Raw genomic sequence first — 24,314 nt, 5'->3', positions numbered from 1 at the left:
CCACCCCATTTTCCACTGAGCCATCTTATACTCTCGAGGACTCAGTATCAAATTCCACAATTTCAGAACATGACCTCGGTATCCTCCATTTTTCTTATATCCTTCACCCACTCACCCCACCCGGCCATACACATAGCCATGTCCTGCTAACTTTGCTGTCAATAGAGCAGACCCATTTTCTCCTTCATTCACACCTATTTTACATCTCCATCTCTCCTTCAGCACCACTTGCAACCCCTTTCTCTAGAATCTGGGCACCCTCACTATCTGTTCCAATCACTGACCCTTCCTACAGCATCAAACAAAATGATGCCTGCTTTTGACCTGCACAGCGGTCGGACCTCAAGTCAGTGAACTCTTGGTGACCCAGATCTGGGGAGGACCAATTCTTGGACCACGGGGCTCCCACTTTCCAGATTGTGATCGTCACCGGGACTCGAGGGAATCACTAATTTTCCGGACAATTTGTAATGTCACCACCACGTGAGATCAATTCCAGAAGGTTCCAGTTTCCTGTTTCTACCCAACTCGCCCAGAGCAAGACCTTTGCAATCTTGGGTATCTCCACAGATCGGGACTCAGCAACATTAAAGGGATGGCGAGATATTTCCAAGTCAGCACGGTGAATGGCTTGGAGATGAACTTGGCGATGGTGGTGCTCACAGTCCCTAGAGGTCACGGGTTTGGAAGAACATTTGTGGATTGAATAAAAGATCCTGTAGACTCAATGAACAAAGTTTGGGCTTGTGCTGATGCAGAATCACCGACTCCGAAAGGTTAACTCTGCTTTCTTCCCGCAGATGCTGCCAGACCTGCTGAGATTCGCCAGCAATTTCTGATGGTTCTTTCAGCGCTCTGAATCTAATTCAGTTTCCCCTCTTGTCAAATTTTTTAATATCGGTGTAATGCGTCTTTCAGACAGTAATTGCAGTTTGAATCTTTCTTTTTGCAGGGGCAGATTCCATACTGTATCAGTCTCCTGTATCTTCAGTTCAAGACAAAAAAATAAACGACAAATGCTGGAATCCTGAAGAAAGGGTTCCAGCTGAAACTTCGACTTCTCCACCTCCTGATGCTTCCAGCCTCTTCAGTGTCAGGCTCAATGTTTGACTCATGTTAAAGTTAAAATTAACAATGTTTCCTCTCTCTCTTGGGCGGCATGGTGGCACAGTGGTTAGCACTGCTGCCTCACAGCGCCAGAGACCCGGGTTCAATTCCCGCCTCAGGCGACTGACTGTGTGGAGTTTGCACATTCTCCCCGTGTCTGCGTGGGTTTCCTCCGGTGTCCTCCCACAGTCCAAAGATGTGCAGGGTCAGGTGAATTGGCCATGCTAAATTGCCCATAGTGTTAGGTAAGGGGTAAATGTAGGAGTATGGGTGGGTTTCGCTTCGGCGGGTCGGTGTGGACTTGTTGGGCCGAAGGGCCTGTTTCCACACTGTCATCTAATCTCTTTTCTGCTCTTTCTGCACACATCCGGTTGGCAAACAGCAGCTGCTGGTGAGTGAGATGGGTATGAGGTGGGTTGTCCCGTTTGCTGTTGTAACAGAGGACAGGACAGCTGGCACAGCCAGGCGCGATATTGCGTGGTCTTTTTTTGTAAGGCCTGGAAATGGAAGAGGAACAAGACCAAAGCACCTTCAGAAGCTGCCAAAGCAGATCCTCTACAGTGGTTATGTTGACTGGATTCTTGGCTCAGGCACATACACTACACAGTGTTGCTTGCGCTACCTGTTACACAGTGACAGCCTAACCTTACTGCTTGTTCACTGCTGTGCATGCAGATCCCGGTTGGCTGATGACAGTTGTCGAGTGCAATTGAAAGTCGTCACCCATTCATGTCTTCAAGCGAGTTTAGCCACCGAAGACTCTTGGGAAGTGACACAGAGCCAGCAGCTAGTAGCCAGGAATGGGTTGCAGTTTCGTTACCTGTCACAGACTCACAGGATTGCAAAAGTGCAGAAGGAGGCCATTCAGCCCATTGTGCCTGCACCAGCTCGATGCCAATCTCCTGCCTTTTCCCCATATCCCTGTACCCCATTTCTATCCCAATAACCATCCAATGCCCCTCTCGAATGCCTCAATGGAACCTGCCTCCCCCACATTCCCAGGCAGTACATTCCAGACCCTAACTACTCGCTGGGGGAGAAAGGTTTTCCTCACCTCTCCCTCACTTCATCCCCTTCAATCTCTGACCCTCTCGATCCTGTTCCTTTTCCATGTGGGAACAGTTTGTCCCAATCTACTCTGTCCAGCCCCCTCCCCCCATGATGTTGGAACCCTCTCTCAGATCTCCCTCTCAGCCTCCTTCTCCCCAAGGAGAACAGTCCCAATGTCTTCAATCTCTCCTCCTCACTGAAGTTTCTCATCTCTGGAACCATTCTGGTAAATCCCTCCTGCCCTCTCTCTCCAATGTGTTCACATCGTTCCTATAGTGTGGGGCCCACAACTGGACACAACCCTCCAGCTGAGGTCTAACAAGGGTCTTGTACAAGTTCAACATCACCTCCCTGCTCTTGTTCTCTATGTCCCTATTAATAAAGCTGAGGACACTGTGTGCTTTATTAACTGCTCTCTCCACCTGTCCTGTCAACTTCAATGATCTGCACTGTCTGTTGCTGCACATTGCATTGAGTCTCTGTATTTGCAACAACGTGACACCTACTACAATGGAACAGACCCAAACAAGAGGAGAGCTCAGAAATGGCCACCATCTCTTCCTTCGACTTGGATACATTGGATTATCTTATCCTGGAGCCTTTGAATCTCGCAGCAATGAGAGGAGTGCCCGCACTGCAAGCTTCTTGCAGCTCTGTGATGGTGTTGGCCTGTTCAGTCATACACCTAACATCATCTTTATAGCTCTGTTAGTTAGTCTGCTTCAAGTGTGTGATCTGGAAATGGCTTATCTACAAGATGAGCGAGGGAATAAAGTAGCCATGTTTTGCAGCTCCCTTCAAGCTACAAGCTAGTAGGTGTAAGCTCTCAAGTCGAGCCACCAACAATAACCGAGAAGGAGAAAGTGAGGACTGCAGATGCTGGGGATCAGAGTCGAGAGTGCGGTGCTGGAAAAGCACAGCGAGTCAGGCAGCATCCGCGGAGCAGGAGAGTCGACGTTTCGGGCATAAACCCTTCATCAGGAATGAGGTGCTGACTCCTGATGACGGGCTTATGCCTGAAACGTCGACTCTCCCGCAATAACGGAGAAGGGGCCATATTACAACGCTGACTCGAAGAGATTCCTTCTGACAGAACTTCGATGACAAGATAAATTTCTCTGTGTGCGCATCTGTGTGGAAAGTCAATGAATGCAGTGGCAAATGTGCGAGACCTAACGGGGAAACCTTCCTGCCCTCTCATCTTTGCACATGCTATCTCGGTTGGTGGGGCCCACCAACTCAAAACAAAACACAGCTCCACGATAACAGAGAGGAAAATCACTTTTTTCCTGATTACTCGGACACAGGACATACAACCCAGGGACTAAAACACCATTGGCCAAGCGTATAGGTCATGGAATACCTTACCTCCAACAGTCTCACTTTGTCCAGTCTCACCGAATGCCCTGAGAAAACACTGCTACCTGCTCTGCTTAGTATCTCAGTGGTTTAAGACGAATAGAGTTGTGCTTTCTTCTAAACTAGAAGCAGATGTTGTAATTTATACTGGGACAAAGGTTTTGCGTTTACCAATGCAAACTGTTGAAAGGTCCTGTAAGTTCAGCATGCAGAACATTGAAGTAAGTTGGTGCTGTAAATGAACTGAACAAAATTAATGAGATGCTTCATAGAGATGTACAGCATGGAAACAGACCCTTCGGTCCAACCCGCCCATCCCGACCAGATATCCCAACCCAATCTAGTCCCACCTGCCAGCACCCGGCCCATATCCCTCCAAACCCTTCCTATTCATATACCCATCCAAATGTCTCTGCAAATGTTTCACCTATTGAAGCTCAGTGAATTACACATATTTAATATTGACCTGTCCCACAGCATTTCACCCCAGATATTTACTTATGAAAGACAGTGACTCCTGACATGTAGGCAGGGCTCATTTGTGCGGATCTTGAATAAAAATGGACCAGCAGTTCCAGATTTCCAATGAGGATTTCCAACACATGAGTCCTGGAATAGGATTATTATCTTAAGGCCATAAGATATAGGAGCAGTAGGAGGCCATTCAGCCCCATCGGGTCTGCCCCACCATTCAGTGCGATAGGGGCTGATCTGATCATCCTCAACCCCACTTTCCTGCCTTTCCCCCAATAACCCTTGATCCCCTTCCTGATTAAAAATCTGTCCTTGAATATAGGGAATGAGCTAACCTCGACAGCCCACAGTGGGAAAGAATTCCACAGGTTCACTCCCCTCTGAGGGAAGAAATTCCTCATCTTAAATGGACAACCCCTAATTCTGAGATGATGCCCCCCGGCCCAAAACTTTCCCACAAGGGGAAACAACCTTTTCACATTTACCCTGTTAAATCCTCTTCGAATGGTTCAGTAAGGTGGCCTCTCATTCTTCTAAGCTCCAGTGAGTATAGGCCCAACCTACTCAACCTCTCCTCATAAGACAGTCCCTCTGTATCCGGTATCAGCTGAGTGAACCTTCTCTGGACTGTCGCCAATGCCAGTCCAATTTTCCTCAGAAAAAGGGGCCCAAAACTGTTCGCAGCATCTCAGCTGTGGGCTACCTCATATAGTTTTAGCAAACCTTCCCGAATTACCTGAATCGATCTGAAAAGGAAGAACATACAGGGTTATGGGGAGAAGGTGAAGGAATGGCACTAGGTGGACTGTTCACTCAGAGAGCCAGTACAGACATGACAGGCTGAATGGCTTCCTGCTGCACTGTATCCAGTCCGTGCGGTATCTGTGCGTGAAAGCTTGCGCTGCTTTCTATAAGCACCCCCTTGTTTTAATCGTGGGTGCTCGCCAAAGATAGAAGAGCCAACAACACAGCTCATTTTCGGCACAACGCTTCCCCTGCCACACGCGGTAACAGAAATAACGCAGCGTCGTCGAACCAATAACAAGAAATACAAGTGCCCGATGGCTACCTGTGAGACATCTGACGGCTTTGGAAGCTCCCTGGCAGTTTGATCTGGGGATAGCCATTAGTAAGCGAGTGAGTTCAGAGCACAGACAATAATTTCCCACTGCTTCCAATGAAAATCGATGGGGAGGCAATGGTCTACTGGTATTGTTGCTGGGGGACTTGGGTTCAGATCCTGCCATGGGGGAAATTGAATTCACACACTCTGGAATTAGGAGCCTAATTTGGTTTATTCACTGAATAGGACAACATCAGGGGGTTAAGAGTCAACCACATTGCTGCGGGTTTGAAGATGGGTTTTTCCTGATAATTGCTTCATAGCCATCATGAGACCTTTAAATCCAGATTTTTATTGGATTCACATTCTGCTATGGTAAGATTTGAACCCAGGTTCCCTAAACATTACCTGGGTTTCTGGATTAATAGATCTAATGATAATACCACGATGCCATCGCCTCCCCTCCTGATGGCTGTGAATCCATGAAAGCCCCATCTGGTTCACTCATGTCCTTCAGTGGATTTCACCAGTTTCCTCATTTCTCCTATCCCCACCTTACCTCAGTTCCAGCCTTCCAGCTCAGCACTGTCCTCATGACCTGTCCTACCTGCCTATCTCCCTTCCCACCTATCCACTCCACCCTCCTCTCTGACCTATCACCTCCATCCCCACCCCCATTCACCTATTGTACTCTTTGCTACCTTCTCCCCAGCCCCCCCCCTCCCCCCATTTATCTCTCCACCCTGGAGGCTCCCTGCCTCTATTCCTGATGAAGAGCTTTTGCCCGAAACGTCGATTTTCCTGCTCCTCGGATGCTGCCTGACTTGCTGTGCTTTTCCAGCACCACTCTCATCTAAACTCTGGTTCCCAGCATCTGCAGTCCTCACTTCTGCTGTCCTTACCTGGTCTGGGCCTACACATGACTCCAGATCCACAGCAATGTGAGTGACTCTCAACTGCCCTCTGGACAATTAGGGATGGGCAATAAATACTGGGTCTAGCCAGCGACATCCACATCCCATGAATGAATTTTTTTAAAAAAATCATTCCAGGCTATAAATTCAGTTTGAGACAGAGAAGTTTGCAATTTGAGGCTGTAAAAGTGACCTTTGCCTGGCTAAACCATCAAGAGTTTTCAAAGAGGTCAGTTTAGGAAGAACATGTTTGATGGTCGCTGTCTTCAATTCCTTAATACACATGGGGAGAGAATCTCACAACAATCGCTGAGCACTTTAGATTTGAGTCAAATTCCATAGAGTCAGAGCCAGGGGAAGGTTATAGCTTTGGAGCACATCAAGTTACACTTAACATGTGTTGATCATTTGCGTTCCATCAAATTACCTTTTATCTAATCTGAACTTTGCTTTCTGGTTAATTGGATTAACTGACTTAATCTTTTATTCTCACCTAACACCATTAGGAGCTAAACCTGAGTGATAAAGTGGGATTTTATTTCAGGCTTTTGTGACAGTGATTTACCTCGAGATCAGCTGGTGTCGCATGTCGACTTTGAAGGTTGAGTCTTGGTGTCACGGCACTGAGCCAGTATTGTTTTGAAGTGTTTGATTTGACTAATTGCGTGTTCATTAAGCATCATGACACTTGTTGTGAAGAGAAAACCTAATAGGGTCTGCGTGAGGGAATCGAAGGGGATCTTTATTTCCGAGTGTGCTTTGTGGGATAGCTTCATTTTTTTTTTAAACAAGCAATATGCAGAGTTTCAAATAAAGACAATGAGGCAATCCTGTGATCGTGTCAGATTTCTTATCCACTGTGTAATAATGATCAATGTTTGAAGTTATTACACCGAAGCTCTCCAGGTCTCTCCCACTGTCTGTTGTATTAAGACACAGGAACAGAAGTTGGCCATTCAGCCCATCAAGTCTGTTCTGAGATCACAGCTGATCTGATCATCCTCAACCCCACTTCCCTGCCTTTTCCCCATGCACCCTTACTGTTTAAATATCTGTCTGTCTCAGCCTTAAATAATAACCCAGCCTCGACAGCCCTCTGCAGTAAAGAATTCCTCACATTCACTGCTCTCTGGGAGACGAAATTCCTCCTCATCTCTGCCGTAAGTGGATGACTTACTCTGAGATGATACCCTCTGACCCTAAACTCTCCCACAAGGTCAAAAATCACACAGCACCAGGTCACAGTCCGACAGCTTTCTTTGAAACCGTAAGCTTTCAGAGCTCCGTGCTCCTTGCTCAGACAGCGGGGGTTACCTGTGGAAGGAGCGGGGCCTCCTTCAAATGTGGTGTGCTTTTTGACCTTGTCCTCCCCAGTCCAACACCAGCACCTCCACATCCTGTCACCCACAAGGGCAAGATGGTGGGGGCGGAGGAGGCAGTGTTGAAGCTCCTCAGCCCAGGGCTCAGCCATTTCCACCCACTTCTTTATTTTTTTCTTCTCTTGTCTTTTTTTCTTCATTTGTTAGTTTGTTTTTGTTTTACTCACCTTCAGGAGCGAGATCAGTCGTGGAGGTAGCAGTGGCGATGGCATCAGAGTGTGGCAGCAGCTGGGGCAGATGGGACTATGACAGTCAGCAATGAAGCAGCTAGTGATCCCGGATAGCAGTCGGCAGGCAGGGTCTCAATCCAGTGCGGGGGGGAGAGTGAGCCTTCATGGGGAGTGTGGGCCCAATGTGGGGGGAGAGTGAGCCTTCATGGGGAGTGTGGGGGGAGAGTGAGCCCTCATGGGGAGTGTGGGCCCAATGTAGGGAAAGAGTGAGCCTTCATGGGGAGTGTGGGCCCAGTGTGGGGGGAGAGTGAGCCTTCATGGGGAGTGTGGGGGGAGAGTGAGCCCTCGTGGGGAGTGTGGGCCCAATGTAGGGAAAGAGTGAGCCTTCATGGGGAGTGTGGGCCCAGTGTGGGGGGAGAGTGAGCCTTCATGGGGAGTGTGGGCCCATTGTTGGGGGAGAGTGAGCCCTCATGGGGAGTTTGGGCCCAATGTGGGGGGAGAATGAGCCTTCATGGGGAGTGTGGGCCCAGTGTGGGGGGAGAGTGAGCCTTCATGGGGAGTGTGGGCCCAATGTGAGGGGAGAGTGAGCCTTCATGGGGAGTGTGGGCCCAATGTGGGGGGAGAGTGAGCCTTCATGGGGAGTGTGGGCCCAATGTGGGGGGAGAGTGAGCCTTCATGGGGAGTGTGGGGGGAGAGTGAGCCCTCGTGGGGAGTGTGGGCCCAATGTAGGGAAAGAGTGAGCCTTCATGGGGAGTGTGGGCCCAGTGTGGGGGGAGAGTGAGCCTTCATGGGGAGTGTGGGCCCAGTGTGGGGGGAGAGTGAGCCTTCATGGGGAGTGTGGGCCCAGTGTGGGGGGAGAGTGAGCCCTCGTAGGGAGTGTGGGCCCAGTGTGGGGGGAGAGTGAGCCTTCATGGGGAGTGTGGGCCCATTGTTGGGGGAGAGTGAGCCCTCATGGGGAGTTTGGGCCCAGTGTGGGGGGAGAGTGAGCCTTCATGGGGAGTGTGGGCCCAGTGTGTGGGGAGAGTGAGCCCTCATAGGGAGTGTGGGCCCAGTGTGGGGGGAGAGTGAGCCCTCGTAGGGAGTGTGGGCCCAGTGTGGGGGGAGAGTGAGCCTTCATGGGGAGTGTGGGCCCAGTGTGGGGGGAGAGTGAGCCTTCATGGGGAGTGTGGGCCCAGTGTGTGGGGAGAGTGAGCCCTCGTGGGGAGTGTGGAACCTCCATTCCCCAACTGATCAAGAATCTATCTATCTCAACCATAAATATACACAAGGGCTTTTATTTCAAGAGCTCGCAAGACTGTTGTGTGGTCAAAAGCCAAATGACCCCCTCCGATGCTCTTAGCTCTTCCAACTCCTGCTAATAATTATTCCTTTCGACCTACAAGCAGATACTGTTCATCTGGACTGGAAGCCATTTTGGCCACAGCTGAGTACAGCAACTTGCCAGATGGTGACCAGCTGAAATAGCCCATGAAGATTATCATCAGCACAAGGTTGAACATGTTGAGCCCTGAGCACATACATTCTTTCTGGTCATTCAGCGATGAACTGGGACTCTCTTCGAAATGTAATCTTCAACGGCAAACAAGTCATAATATTGCAGGACATACTAGATCATACATATGTATCGAAACATGCTAGATCATACATATAGGTACCATGGCGCAGAAGAGATTGGCATGTGAACGTATATATTGACCTCGCATCAATTAATTATCAAGTCATCGACCACATCAATCTTCACCGACATGAGGTCCTTTCGGATTGTGATTGATATGTTCCATGCCCAAGGACACGGTTACATTCTGGTGACTGACAATTTCACTCGGTTCCCTTTCAAATGACAGCCCAAAGGTCCCACACTGCAAAGCTTAGAATCCCTACAGCGTGGCATCAGGCCATTCAGCCCACCAAGTCGACACCAACCCTCTGATGAGCATCCCGCCCAGCTTCCCCTCTACCCTTGCATTTCCCATGGCCAATCCACCTAGCCTGCACACCTTTGGACCATGGGAGGAAACCCACGCAGACACGGGGCAATTATACCAACTCTACACAGACCGTCACCCAAGGGTGGAGTCAAACTTGGGTGCCTGGTGCTGTGAGGCAGCAGGGATAATCACTGAGCCACTGTAGTGACCATCATAGTCAAGATCCCCAATGTACTTTGACAATTGAGTCTGTCAATAGTCTATAGTGTGCTCATGCACCCTCCTAAGACATGCACAGGAGTGGGGTGCTCAACATACTATCACTTCTCTTTATTACCATCAGTCAAATTGTCTCACAGAGTGCCCTGTTTGTAACAATAATTCCATGATCTTTGAATATAAAGTGACTTGTCAAGATTTTGGATCGCAATTGTTATGATCCCAGCTAATGGTACTACTGGACATGTCAAACACCAGCATGAAATCTGGCTTGATAGATCATATATCGAATTTTTGTAATTGGTTAAGGTGAGAGTTAGTCATCGAAACTTATTCCCATGAGGCTGCAGATGTTCTTTAGTAACAGAACACAAGCTTATTATACAAAAAAAAATAGAGCTACATATAGGCTGAGGGGTGACCTTGTAGAGGTTTACAAAATTATGAGGGGCATGGATAGGATGAATAGACAAAGTCTTTTCCCTGGGGTGGGGGAGTCCAGAACTAGAGGGCATAGGTTTAGGGTGAGAGGGGAAAGATATAAAAGGGATCTAAGGGGCAACTTTTTCACAGAGAGGGTGATGCGTGTATGGAATGAGCTGCCAGAGGAAGTGGTGGAGGCTGGTACAATTGTGACATTTAAGAGGTATCTGGATGGGTATATGAATAGGAAGGGTTTGGAGGGATATGGGCCGGGTGCTGGCAGGTGGGACTAGATTGGGTTGGGATATCTGGTCGGCATGGACGGGTTGGACCGAAGTGTCTGTTTCCGTGCTACACATCTCTATGACTATGACTCTATCTTAGCAGAAACATCAAACCAATACTCCAATCTGTTTCTCAACATCACTTGTTACAGAGACTCAATTCCAGAGAAATATCTCTCCTCTTTCAGCTTTTAAAGACTTACTTACCAAATGCTTTCCAGGTTCTTTCTCAGTTTGAAGAACTTGGAGACTTCTATCCAAACTCTCCTAGCTTAGAAGTAGCCCAGACTCGGACCCACTTCTACTGAGGTGGCTGGATCCCCTGAACTGCTTTGATTTCCCTACTGGGAGAAACCATTCCAACTTCTGAAATGAATTTCGGGTTCTGCTCAACTCAAACTTTGAAGCTGTGTTCTGAAGTCGAAATGAAACTACTTACCTTAATGTGTTAACTCTACCTGTCATAAATCCAATGGCACAAACATTTGATCCACTAACACTATAGGAGTACTCCCACACACTCACATGCTTTCTCACAACTGATGTGTTTGGGTCACTGTTCCAAATCTACTTTCGGACCCTGTTTTAAAAAAAACTTCCATTTCACCATTTCACCTGTTCAAATTTGCATCCATTTCCAGAAAACGCTGTTCTGTTGTGAGGGGAAAATCACCAGTCTTGGGGTCAGGGTCAGGGTTCAATGACAGAGTTTATTGTCCAAGGAAATACCGGAGCTCTGGGGAGAGAAAGACACCAATAGCACAGTGGTCAGCTGCGAGTCTTCTCTCGACCCAGAGCACATGTCAAAAAACTTTTATACATCTTGTAATATAATAGGTTAGTGATGAGATTATTGGCTTTGTAACATGGTTTGTTTATGGCCATCATTGCAGAATCGTTGATAGCTTTGATGCAGTCATTGTCAGTTCCAGCGCAGCCTTTGTTAATTTCCACGTGGTCATTGTCAGTTTCAGCGCAGACATTGTCAGTTTCAATGTCTCAGCGGATGTCCGTCGCTAATCACTCTTCCTGAGAAGGAATGATTACTGCAGCCCTGGCTATTAGCACTTTGTATTGAGTCTGTTTCAAAGTGTTAGCATTTCTATAGGAGGTTGGCCAGACCCACATGGCGGGCAGTGTATGTTACTCATGTGCATTCTCTCCTCCACCCGCCTTAAACTAATCAACTGGGTTGTGAGTGCATTGTGCTGGCATTCTGGTGGCCCCAGACAGTGTCGGTGTTTGCTCTGCTGTCTCTCTTCATATTGTGGTCCGGCGGCCATCTTGTGTGTCCAGTAGCCAACTTGTGGCTCAGTGGCCATCTTGTCTGTGTGTCTAGTATCACCCTGCCCCGTGCCATCTCCCACTTCAGTTCCAACAAACTCTAGACTGGCTTGCTCCAGCCTTGTTTGTGACCATCTATGTGCTGGTTGACCTTGGTTGCCTCTAGGTCAAGCATATCTTGAATTTAAAATTCCGATCCATTTGCAAATTCATCCTGAGGCCCCCATCCCTCATAATGTCTATAATCTCTTCCAGTGCCACAACCCTCAGATATCTATGTTCACCTAGTTCTGGCCTCTTGAGTAGCCCTGATCTTAATCGCTCCATCATTGTTGGCAGTGCCTTCAGTTACTTAAACTTTGGAATTCCCTCCTTACAGCCCTCCACTTCCCAAATTCTCTCTCACCTTGTAAGATGTTCCTTCAGTCTACTTCCTTTGACCAATCTTTTGACTGTCTGCCCTAATGTCAGCTGATACAATACAGTGTCCAATCTTACTCCAGTGAATCACCTTGGTCGTTGTATTTTGTTTGAGACATTGCACAAATATAAGACGCTGACGTCGAGTCATGGAGACCTACAGCATAGAAAAAGGCCCTTCGGCCCATCAAGTTTGCACTGGTCAGAAACAACCACCTAACCCTATTTTCTAGCACTTGGCCCACAGCTTTGTATGCCTTGGCATTAGTTTATATCGAAATACTTCTTCAATGTATAGAGGGCTACTGTATACACCACTCCTACAGATTTCCTGCACCCTCTGGGTGAAAACAATTCCCTCACATCCTCCTGTCCCCTTCCTTCAATTGATGCCCACTGGTTATTGATCCTTCCATCAAGGGGAAAGGCTTCTTCCTGCCTACCCTGTCTCTGAGCCTCATCATTTTAGACATGTCAGTCGTGTCCCTCCCTCAGTCCCCACTTCTGTTGCTGCCTATTGAGCAGAGAGTATTGTTTCCTCCGAAGACTGGAATGTTTGGCTGCCACAGGCATCCATAACCGGAACGCTATCCCAGTTTGGTCTTTTCTAAGGTCTAGTCTTGCATTCGGTCTGTCTCAGCTGGTGGCCTCTCGCTTTGCAGTCGGAAGCTCTCACCCTTGAGACTCTCCGATGCAGTCCTGGAGGAGGTGCTGTCCTGCAGGGGTGACCCGCTCACGCTCTCTTCTCTGTGATCCCACGACACTATTTCGGAAATGAGCATGGGCCTTTCAGTGGTTTGTGGGATCTTGCAGTGCACAAATTGGCTGCTGCCTTTGTTAAATAACAACGCAGTCGACTCTTTGGTATTTAACGAACTGACAATGCACCCTGCTGCAGCAGAACCCAGCTCTCCTATCTCAGAGGTGGAGGCGCTACCACTGCACCGCAAGACACCTCAAGCCAGTGCTGCTATTGTGTAGCTCAGTTAACAACAAATAGAGACTGATCAGTTTGCTTTGTTGAGTAGGTACTTTGACCTGAAGAAGGGCTCATTCCCGAAACGTCGATTCTCCTGCTCCTTGGATGCTGCCTGACCTGCTGCGCTTTTCCAGCACCACATTTTCACCTCCTTTGATCTAAGTTGGCTCCCAACATGCGCCGCATGCACAGATCACGCCAAACATCTTATAAAGATGTAACAGGCCCTCATGCGAAAGTATGAATGAATCATTAAACGTTTGAGACATGCAAGATAAAGGAGATTAAGTTTGCATTGCTAACAGCCACTTCATACACTGCAGAAAGGAAGCCCGTTTCATTTGATGAGAGTTAGTTTGGATCCCGTGTTAGTTATAAAAGGGTAATCAACAGACAGCAAGCTAGGACAGCCACAGTGTGAGTGCTTTCCCTTCCGCTTTTGCAAGTCAACAAACATTCTGTTTGTATAAAGTCTTTGAAATTGGAAAGAAGTCAACTAACAATATCGCTTTTATTTTTCACACCCTTGGGCAGGTACAGTGAGAGTTGCCTTGCATTTCGATGCCTGCAAGTGTAGATGGAAATCCGGAAATATTGTTTTAAAAATGGAAAAATCTGAATGTACTGCTCTTAAGACATATCCCAGTTAACAGTAAGCCATTATGAGAAATGGAATTGTGATTTGTATAGATGTGACCTTCTTTTTGCCAAACAAAACACACTGCACAAAACATCAAATGATTAAAATGTCTTCCTCCACACTCTTTCCCCCTCCACTCCCCTCAGTCCCCAGTCAAAATAAATCCTTTCCCAATGATATATTCAACAAACTCCTTCACTTGAATAGACCTAACTTGCTGTGACCTTGAGCTGCTATGTCCTGTTTTATTTTGAAGCCAGACCATTATGAGACATTTAATTATTTGAGGCCATGCAGAATGTTTTTTTTCAGTGAAAATAAATGGCATGAGGGAAAGATTGGCTTGTGATTTACAAGCCTTTTAAAACTGAGCAAATGAAAGTTTTATTGCATTAATAACTAGATTAAAGCTCAGATGAATGATCTATCAAGTAAAGGGCCATTAAGGAGACAGTATCTCTTTTGTTTGGACTGAATGGATTGGACTTCACCGCTTTTGAAACTGAAACCTTGAGGGAATTCCGTTTCACTTCAAGATTAAGGTTCACTAATTAGGCTTCATGGAAAAATAAATAACAGCGGGAAGGAAAACAGAACAGTGGACCTCATCTTAGCTAGCCCAGGCAATGCGACAACAGGAAGGCCGTGCATAACGATGTCTCCGTCGGCAACAGCACCATCAGAGGCAGCCCTGTTGTGTGAAGAGCCCCACTCTTTGCATTATCGGTACACTGCTGAGTCAATGGAGAGTGGTGCCAATGACAATTGGCTTCACAAGTCGTGACTTTGGTGGGAAATGTGAGGCTGCGCACTTTGGCAGGAAGAGTAGAGGAGCTGAATATTATTTGAACAGAAAGGACTGTAGAAAGCTACAATATGGAGATTTGGGGCCTTGTCCATGAATCATAAAAAGCTAGCATCTAAGTCCATGGAATGTTGGCCATTATTCCAATGGGAATGGAATATAAAAATAGGGAGGTTTCGCTAAAACTATACACGGCACTAGTCAGGCCACAGCTGTCATAGTGTGAACGGTTCTAAGCCCCTTTTTCTCAGGAAAGAAAGACTGGCATTGGAGGCAGTCCAGAGAAGGTTCACTTGGCTGGTACCATGTATGGAGGGACTGTCTTATGAGGAGAGGTTGAGTAGGTTGGGCCTGTACTCCTTACAGTTTAGAAGAATGAGAGATGATCTTATTGAAACATTGTGAGGGAGCTTGACAGGGGAGATATGGAGAGGTTGTTTTCCCTTCAGGGGGTCTAGTACCAGAGGGCATCATCTCAGAATAAAAAGCCGTACATTTAAAACAGAAATGAGGAATCTCTTCTCCCAGAGGGGAGTGAATCTGTGGAATTCTTCACCACAGAGGGCTGTCGAGGCTGGGTCATTGAGGATGATCAAGGCTGACAAGGTTTTTAATCAGGAAGGGGATGGAGGGTGTATGGGGGAAAGGAAGGAAAGTGGGGCTGAGGATGATCAGATTAACCACGACCTTATTGGATGGTGAAGCAGACTTGGTGGGCTGTTCTGTAATGTTAGCGAGGTTTGAGAAGATTTGGAGCTCAGGTTGAGGTTCTGGATGTAAGTTTGCTCACTGAGCTGGAAGGTTTGTTCTCAGACGTTTCGTCACCCTACTAGGGAACATCATCAGTGAGTCTCCGAATGAAGCCAATTCTACAAGGTCTGTAACTGATTTCTTTTCAGCAAGTCTCTGCATTCACTCAATGTATTGTCTTCAGTTAATGTCTCTTCCTGAGACCTTTCAAACAAGCTATAACTCAGCTCATTTATTTCTCAACATGTCTTCCTCAAAGCCCTGTCTCCATGGCCTTGTGTTTCTGGAGTTTATGTAGAAGCCACTTGGAGTGTTTTCCTCAGTGTGGAACTGTTATGATGCTGCCAATGACAGCAGTTGTGTTGCTAAGGCTGTCTTCTAGCTGAACCTGGACTCTCTCTCTCTCTCTCTCTCTCTCTCGAAAACGAAATCGTCTCTCTCTGCATCCTCCTGTGCCATTGGGCAACTTGATGCTAAGCAACAAGCCGTTCTTTTCTCACTCTTCAGAATTTGTTTCTAATACACCAAACCGCCCACATCAAGGGGTTTAAATGCACATTAAATGCACGTTGACAAAATTGGTCACCAGACACTCCCCAACCACTCTCAGAGCAAAAAAACCTAAGAGGATACTAAAAAAAAAACCTTTCCCCTTCTAAACACGCACAATATAGAAACACAAGTTGAACTTCAAGTGATACACCAGTCCTTCCCTTTAGAACCCCAGTTCCCAAACATTATCAATAGACATTAAACCTTCACTGTCTCCCTTTAAAGAAGGAAACGCAACATTATAAGTTATGTTGTTATTTTGGAGTCATGTGACAAGAATCCATTAAAGGTTTTGATAAAGCCATGATATAAGTCTCCAGATTATTATATAAGAGGCTGCAGTATTTCATACACAAAACGCATATGCGTTAGATGTTAACTCAACTGTGTTTCGGTTTATGACAGAACCAACCTTGCCCTGGGAAGGTGTAACTGTGTTATTGGTGGAAAAAACATTGACCATTTATGCAACTCCCCAGGAGGCCGAGCAACTGATAAATTGCATGGTACCTTTCCCATTGCAACAGTAACTGCGGTTTCTCTCATGAGCATTTCTTCAGAGGTGACTGACAGCTTTTGGAAAACGCTCCCAACAGATCCCTTCACTGCAGGAACCAAAACCTGAGACTTTATTCCCTGCGGAGCCATCGATTTTGATCATTGGAGGGAAGGTCTTATGAGGAAAGGCTGAGGGACTGGAGGCTGTTTTCGTTAGAGAGAAGAAGGTTGAGAGGTGATTTAATTGAGACATATAAGATAATCAGAGGGTTAGATAAGGTGGACAGGGAGAGCCTTTTTCCTTGGATGGTGATGGCTAGCACATGGGGATATAGCTTTAAATTGAGGGGTGATAGATATAGGACAGATGTCAGAGGTAGTTTCTTTACTCAGAGAGTAATAGGGGCTTGGAACGCCCTGCCTACAACAGTAGTAGACTCGCCAACTTTAAGGGCATTTAAATGCTCATTGGATAAACATATAGACTAAAATGGAAGAGTGTCGGTTAGATGGGCTTTAGATTGGTTCCACAGGTCAGCGCAACATCGAGGGCTGAAGGGCCTGTACTGTGCTGGAATGTTCTATGAAGGACAAGGTGTATATTTTAGTCGTTGAAGAGAGAAGAGGTGAGCCACACAGAATTGCACTGGCTAACTTGCCAAATTCTTCGGATTTCGATTTTCTGCCCGGGAATAGCACAGGGATACGAGGAAGGAAAGGCCTCTCAGGAGTTTCTCTCCCTTTTCAGCGTGAGTTCAATTCCAGACTGCCTCTCATCTCTTTTGTCAGCTTAACATTCGATCAGCTCAGGGACAGAATAGGAGCAGCTTTCTAGTGAGGAGGATAGATTGAAGAGGTTGGGACTGTTCTCCTTGGGGAGAAGGAGGCTGAGAGGGAGATCTGAGAGAGGGTTCCAATATCATGGGGAGAGGGGGCTGGACAGAGTAGATCGGGAGAAACTGTTCCCACATGGAAAAGGGACAGGAACGAGAGGGACAGAGATTGAAAGGGATGAAGTGAGGGGGAGGTGAGGAAAACCTTTCTCCCCCAGCGAGTAGTTAGGGTCTGGAATGTACTGCCTGGGAATGTGGGGGAGGCAGGTTCCATTGAGGCATTCAAGAGGGGCATTGGATGGTTATTGGGATAGAAATGGGGTACAGGGATACGGGGGAAAGGCAGGAGGGGATAGAACCAGTGCAGATATGATGGACCGAATGCCCTCCTTCTGCACCGTAATAACTCTGTAACTCTGTGAAGATCGAAAGGTGAAAGCACATTCCTCATTGGCCATTATATCCTCAAGTTTAACTCAAATCCACAAGCTTTTTGCATTTCCTGAAGATGGAGAGGATTGTGGATCACAGTGCAGGAAAGAAACTCAGAGCTACCTTAACGTTCCACATTGATCCGCCAACAGTGGACTATCTTAGCAGGTCGAGGTGTTTAAATAGACAGGTCTGGTCAGGCAGTGACACTGAGGGGTGTACTGATGGAACAGCCAACAAGGAGGGGGGAGAGAGAGAGAGAGAGAGAGAGTGGGGTAGGGAAGAGAGAGAGAGTGGGGTAGGGAAGAGAGAGAGAGTGGGGTAGGGAAGAGAGAGAGAGTGGGGTAGGGAAGAGAGAGAGAGTGGGGTAGGGAAGAGAGAGAGAGTGGGGTAGGGAAGAGAGAGAGAGAGAGTGGGGTCGGGAAGAGAGAGAGAGAGAGAGAGTGGGGTCGGGAAGAGAGAGAGAGAGAGAGAGTGGGGTCGGGAAGAGAGAGAGAGAGTGGGGTAGGGAAGAGAGAGAGAGTGGGGTAGGGAAGAGAGAGAGAGGGGGAGAGAGAGAGGGGCACAGAGAGAGAGAGGTGGGGGAGAGAGAGAGAAAGGGGGGGAGAGAGAGAGGTGGGGTACGAGAGAGAGGTGGGGGAAGAGAGAGAGGGGAGAGAGAGAAAGGGGGGAGAGAGAGAGAGGGGGAGAGAGAGGGGCACAGAGAGAGAGGTGGGGGAGAGAGAGAGGGGAGAGAGAGGGGGAGAGAGAGGGGCACAGAGAGAGAGGTGGGGAGAGAGAGAGGGGAGAGAGAGAAAGGGGTGGAGAGAGAGCGAGAGAGGGAGAGAGAGGTGGGGGAGAGAGAGGGGAAAGAGAGAGAGCGAGAGGTAGGGAAGAGAGAGAGAGGGGTGAGAGAGAGAGCTGAGGGAGAGAGGGGGGAAAGAGAGAGAGCGAGAGGTAGGGAAGAGAGAGAGGGGGGTGAGAGAGAGAAAGGGGGGAAGGGAGAGAGGGGGGAGAGAGAGAGAGGTAGGGGGAGAGAGAGAGGTGGGGGGGGGGAGAGAGAGAGAGGTGGGGGGAGAGAGAGAGAGGGGAGAGAGAGAGAGAGGGGCACAGAGAGAGAGAGGTGGGGGAGAGAGAGAGAGGGGAGAGAGAGAGAGGGGGGCACAGAGAGAGAGAGGTGGGGGGAGAGAGAGAGAGGGGAGAGAGAGAGTGGCACAGAGAGAGAGAGAGGTGGGGGGAGAGAGAGAGAGGGGAGAGAGAGAGTGGCACAGAGAGAGAGAGGTGGAGAGAGAGAGAGAGAGAGGTGGGGGAGAGACGGGGGAAGAGAGGGAGAGAGAGAGGTGGAGGAGAGAGAGAGAGGAGTGAGAGAGACAGACAGGGGGGAGGTGGACAGAGAGATAGAGAGATGGGGGAGAGAGAGAGAGAGAGAGCCGGTTTTATCAGGGGTCTGGGATATTAAAGATGAGGTGTCGGTGTGCTCAGGCAGGTTGCGAGCTGCAGAAAGGTCGTGCAGGTCGATGGCTCAATGGTTTGCGATTTGGAGGGTGCCTGGGTGAGAGGTCATTCCAGGGATGGTCATAGGCAGGTTTCGAAATGGAAGTGGATTGGGGCTGAAGAGTAATGTCATGAGTGAGCATCTTGTCAGCAATTGGAACTGTGAAAAGGCTGAGGGAGGGAAGAGTGGAGGTAGTTTGGAGGAAAGGATTGGCAAAGATTGGAAATGAGAGGTGAGGGGGGTGGGGAAACATCTGACCCCAGGAGGAGGTTGTTGATGCAAAGCACCTTGAAATTGGGAAAGCATAACTTGTTTTGGGACAGACATGGAGCAGCTAACAAAGAGATTTGTTTGTGTGCTGCAGACTTTGAAAAGACCTCACACTGTGGTAACATTCTGAGTTCATCTGGATTTTGGTGAAATAGCCATTGTTTGATGTGTGTGTGTGTGTTACAGAATGGTGCTTCAGAGAATGTCGTGAACTGAGATTTTTCAACTGCCTGAACCGTTAGATGCAATCAAAATCATCCAGTGATTGCAAGGAACGATTGAATATAATGGGCCCCAACTCAGGACAAATCATCTGAAAATTTAAAGTTGAGCAACGCAGAGACTGAGCTTTGACTGATTCCAGAATAAGATAAATGACTCAATTTTTCCTCTTTAAATTGTCAAATTACAGATTTATTGTCCAGGTTTGTGATAAAGTAAGGTTCGGAATTGTTGGCGAACATAAAAATGGAGAACCAGGCGCCTTTCACTCACTATGACAGTCTTCACGATAATATTGTAACTGAAGCCATTTAAAATACTTATAAATCAGCAGCAACTCATATCGGTTTTAGACAGGAATGCTCATTATGCATGTCTTTGCTCATGTGGGATACAACTGGAGCATTATCTATTTGATCATAACATCCCAAATTTCAACAAGAGGGAGATTGCGGCATTGTAAGCCAGCTGGATGTAATTTGTATGCTCGTCTGCTACTCCATCTCCCACCTCCCTTCCCTGTCCAAAGTCCTTGAATGTGTTGTCACCTCCCAAATCCGTTCCCATCCTTCCCTGAAGCCCCTGTTGGAATCCTTCCAGTCAGGTTTCCCTCCCTGCCTCAGTACAGCTCTTGTTAAAGTGACCAATGACATTGTGCGTGACCGGGACAAAGGTAAACTTTCTCTCCTCGATCTATCCACAACAGTTGTCATGGTGACCATACCATCCTCCTCCAACACTTCCCCACTGTTGTCCAGGTGACTGGGGAGGGTGGTGGGGGGGAAACTGCCCTTTCTCCTGGTTCCATTCTTATCCTTCTCATCTTAGCCAACAAATCACCTACAGTGGTTTCTCCCGCTTCTGCTCGCACTCCCATTCCTTCTGGTATTTCCCCGTCAATCCCTCCTGATTCCCCTTCTATTTCTCATCTATACTCTGCCCCTCACCAACTCTCTCTCTGGAGCACCACACACACACACGCTGAATTATCAGACCGCTTATCCAACAGACTGGACGGGGAGAAAGTTCCTCCAATTCAATATTGGGAAGACTGAAGCCATTGTCTTCACAAACCCTACCCTTCTGCCATTGACTCCATCCCTCTGTCCAGGTAACTGTCTAAGACTGAACCATTCTGCTCACAACCATCCTGTTTGACCCTGAGATAACCATCCAACTTGTGCCATCACTAAGGCTACCCCTTTTCCACAAGGCCTGACTTCATCCTGCTCTTAGCTCATCCACTGCTGAAGCCCTCATTGATGCCGTCATTACCTCTAGGTTTGACTATTCCAATGCACTCCTGGTGGAGGGACATGAGATGAAATAAAGGGCTTGGGTGCAGTCAGGAAGGTTAGAGGGCATGAGGTGACATGTATGGGGAATGGGGATTGTGTGGGTATGAGGCTGAAAGGGCAGTTTATTTTGTTTTTACGGGATATTGGCAAGACCACATCAAGAATGTACAGTAGTAGACATCGTACTGATGGAGGAATGTTAATGTATTGGAAGCAGTTTGCTAACCGTTTACTGGACTAATCCCTGGAACAAGTGGATTGCCTTATGAGGAAAGACTGGACAGGCTAGGCCTGTATCCTCTGGAGTTTAGATGAGTCAGAGGTGGCACATAAAATCCTGAGGGGGACTTTATCGGGTGGATGTGGAAAAGTTGTTTCCTGTTGTGGGAGAATCTAGAATTAAGAGTCATTGTTTTAAAATATAGGGGGCTCTCATTTAAGATGGAGATGAGGAAACATTTTTTTCTCTCAGTGGGTTGTGAGTCTTTGGAATTCCCTTCCTCAAAAGGCAGTGGATGCAGAATCTTTCAATGTGTTTAAGGCAGAGGGAGACAGATTCTTGATGACCAAGGGGGATGAAAGATTATCGGGGGATATGCAAGAATGTAGAGATGAGGTTAAAATCCGATCAGCCGCGATCTTATAGAATGGTAGAACAGTCTAGAAGGGCCGAGTGGTCTACTCTTGTTCCTTCTTTTTTGTTCGTATATTTTTTATGGCGTTATCATGATTGAGTTGAAGTTCTGGAGCGTTGAGATAGGTCTCTTAATCAGCCCACCTTGCCACTTGGTAGCCAGCGGACCTTCGCCTCTCTGAGGAGACAGTGAGGTCTGCAGATGCTGGAGATCAGAGTCGAGAGTGTGGTGCTGGAAAAGCACAGCAGGTCAGGCAGCATCCAAGAAGCAGGAGAGTCGACGTTTCGGGCAAAAGCCCTTCATCAGGAATGCCTCTTCCCCTCTCTGACCTTGCCAACTGGCCAATCACTCACCAATATGGAGGCCAGCTGTGTCCAATAGTGTTTGGAACTTGCCACGGTGTGAGTGCATGGGAGTGGGCAGTTGCTTGCTTGTCAGATGCACAATCTGTGGGTTTCTGGCTGGGTGGAGGGAGAGGGCTGGAGTGGGCAGCTCCAGAAAAGCCTTGTGTGGGTCTCAACCGCTAGAAAATAGCGTTAAACAGAAAATTTCGTATGGAGGTTGCTGGCAGCTGCCACTTTGTGACTGTGAGATGATGGCATGCCTCCGTTTCCACGCAGGCACTGCGCCACCTAGTGGTGCTGTTCACAGTTAGCGCAATCATGTCGACAACACAGCAGCCATTTTGCACACAGCAAGCTCCCACCAAAAGCAACATGATAATGACCATACGATCTGTTTTTGTGATATTGGGAGAGGGATAAATGGTCACAAGGGCTTTTAGGATAACTCTCTTGCAATTCTTTCAAAATTTACTGCTGCAGAATCCATTGAGAAATCTGCTGAAGCCTTGGTTTAATGTCTTGTCTGGTGAGTTAGCTGAATCTAACAGGGTTCTTTTTCCTGCACACCTTCCAAGAGTGCTTGCAATTTTAATATGCCGAGGAAATGATAGTGTTACCTTGGGAATTTTTATGCCTGTTTACCAATTTCTGTTGTGACTACAAGATAAAATTGCTTACTTCTATCAACGCCAGAAAGAAATAATTCCTTCCTCATGGTCCAGCTATCAACATCACAGATCCTTTGGCCTCAAAAAACAGATACCTATTGAAGCTTCAAAGCAAGTTAATGCAAAGCATGTTCGCCATGGACTTGATTGGATTGTCGAGCACTTGCATTGCCTCATTGGTGAGCAGTTGCAGACGACTAACAGGTAGATTTTGTGTAAATGCTGGAGGATGCAGTGAGGCCTCTGTTTAAACTCAGCCTATTTCCCTGTCCTATTGACTTACTCTTGACAGCTTGATTGTCACATTATCCCAATAGTCTGTGTACAAATTTCTCGTGCCCCTTTGTAGGTTCTTTATTTTGTAAGCGGAAGGGGAAAAAAAAATCAATTTGAATGTTTCACTGTATTGTAAAAGTTTTATGAGTCATTTAATGCTGGTGTTGCTTGATTGCTGAAGCACAGCTGGTAAATCTTCCCAAATGCAATTAGAATAATTTAAGGCCTTTTGTCAGCTGGGATTTGTACATCCAAAACTTCGCAGGTTTGGAAAACTGCTCTGAAGTAGACAAAGAAAACGAACGCGCCTCTTTAAATTGCTTGTGGTCGGAGTTGCGCCTCAGCTGAATTTGTCGATGAAAAAGAATATGATCGTGTGAGACTTGGGTGACAGCATCGCAGAATTGTTCTGACACAGAAGGAGTCCATTCAGCCCATTGTGTCTGTAGCAGCTCTCCAAATGAACATCTCAGTTCCTCACAAGATAGGTTCTTGATTCGTAAGGGGAATCAAGGGCTATGGGGAGAAGGCAGGAGAATGGGATGAAGAAATGTACCAGTCATGGTCAAGTGGCAGAGCAGACTCCATGGGCTGAATGGCCTCATTGCGTTCATTTTAAGGCCTTATGGCCATTCACCTGGCTTCTCTCCATCACGCTGCACATTATTCCTTTCAAATAACCATTTCATTCCCTTCACCCCCGATGCTCAGTAGCAGCAGTGTGTGCTATCTACAAAATACCCTGCAGAAAATCACCAAAGATCCTCAGACAGCACCTTCCCAACCCATGACCAATCCCACCTTAGAAGGACAAGGGCAGCAGATACAGGGGAACACCACCCCCTGCAAGTTCCCCTCCAAGTCCCTCCCCACCCTGACTTGGAAATATATCGCTGTTCCTTCAGTGTTGCTGGGTCAAAATCCTGGAATTCCTTCCTTCAGGGCATTGTGGGTCTACCCACAGCACATGGACTGCAGTGGTTCAAGAAGGCAGCGCACCCCCACCTTCTCAAGGGGGGCAACTAGGGACGGGACAAGAAATACTGGCCAAATAGTGACACCCATGTCCCATGAATGAATTTTTAAAAATTCCTTTTAAATGTCTTGGATGACTCTGCCTCCCCCACATTCCCAGGCAGTGCATTCCAGACCCTAACCACTCATTGTTTGGAAATGGTATCAGGTTGACTGTGAGTTTTCTTTTGCGCTGTGTTGTGAACATCTGCTGTACCTTCTGGTGTGATGATGTAAGCTGATCCATTCACACTTTCTATTTTATGTTGTCATTGAAGCTTTGAACCATGATCAAACACTCAAAAGCGAGGTTCAACTCCCATTTCTGATGGGTGACGCCCACACAGAATGAACCCAGTACCATTATTTCGGGAAATGCGGGCAGTTTACCTGGTCAGAAGCAAAATCCTGCAGATGCTGGACATCTGAAACCAACACAGGGAATACTAAAGAAACTCAGCAGCATCTGTATAGAGAGAGAGAGAGAGAGACAGAGAGAAAGAGAGAGAGAGAGACAGAGAGAGAGAGAAAGAGAAACAGAGAGAGAAAG

This window comes from Chiloscyllium plagiosum, unplaced genomic scaffold (assembly GCF_037043375.1).
Source record: "Chiloscyllium plagiosum isolate Xiang-an unplaced genomic scaffold, Cpla_swu_hap1 HiC_scaffold_53X, whole genome shotgun sequence".
NCBI classification, from domain to species: Eukaryota; Metazoa; Chordata; class Chondrichthyes; order Orectolobiformes; family Hemiscylliidae; genus Chiloscyllium; species Chiloscyllium plagiosum.
This window is presented reverse-complemented; position numbering follows the sequence as displayed.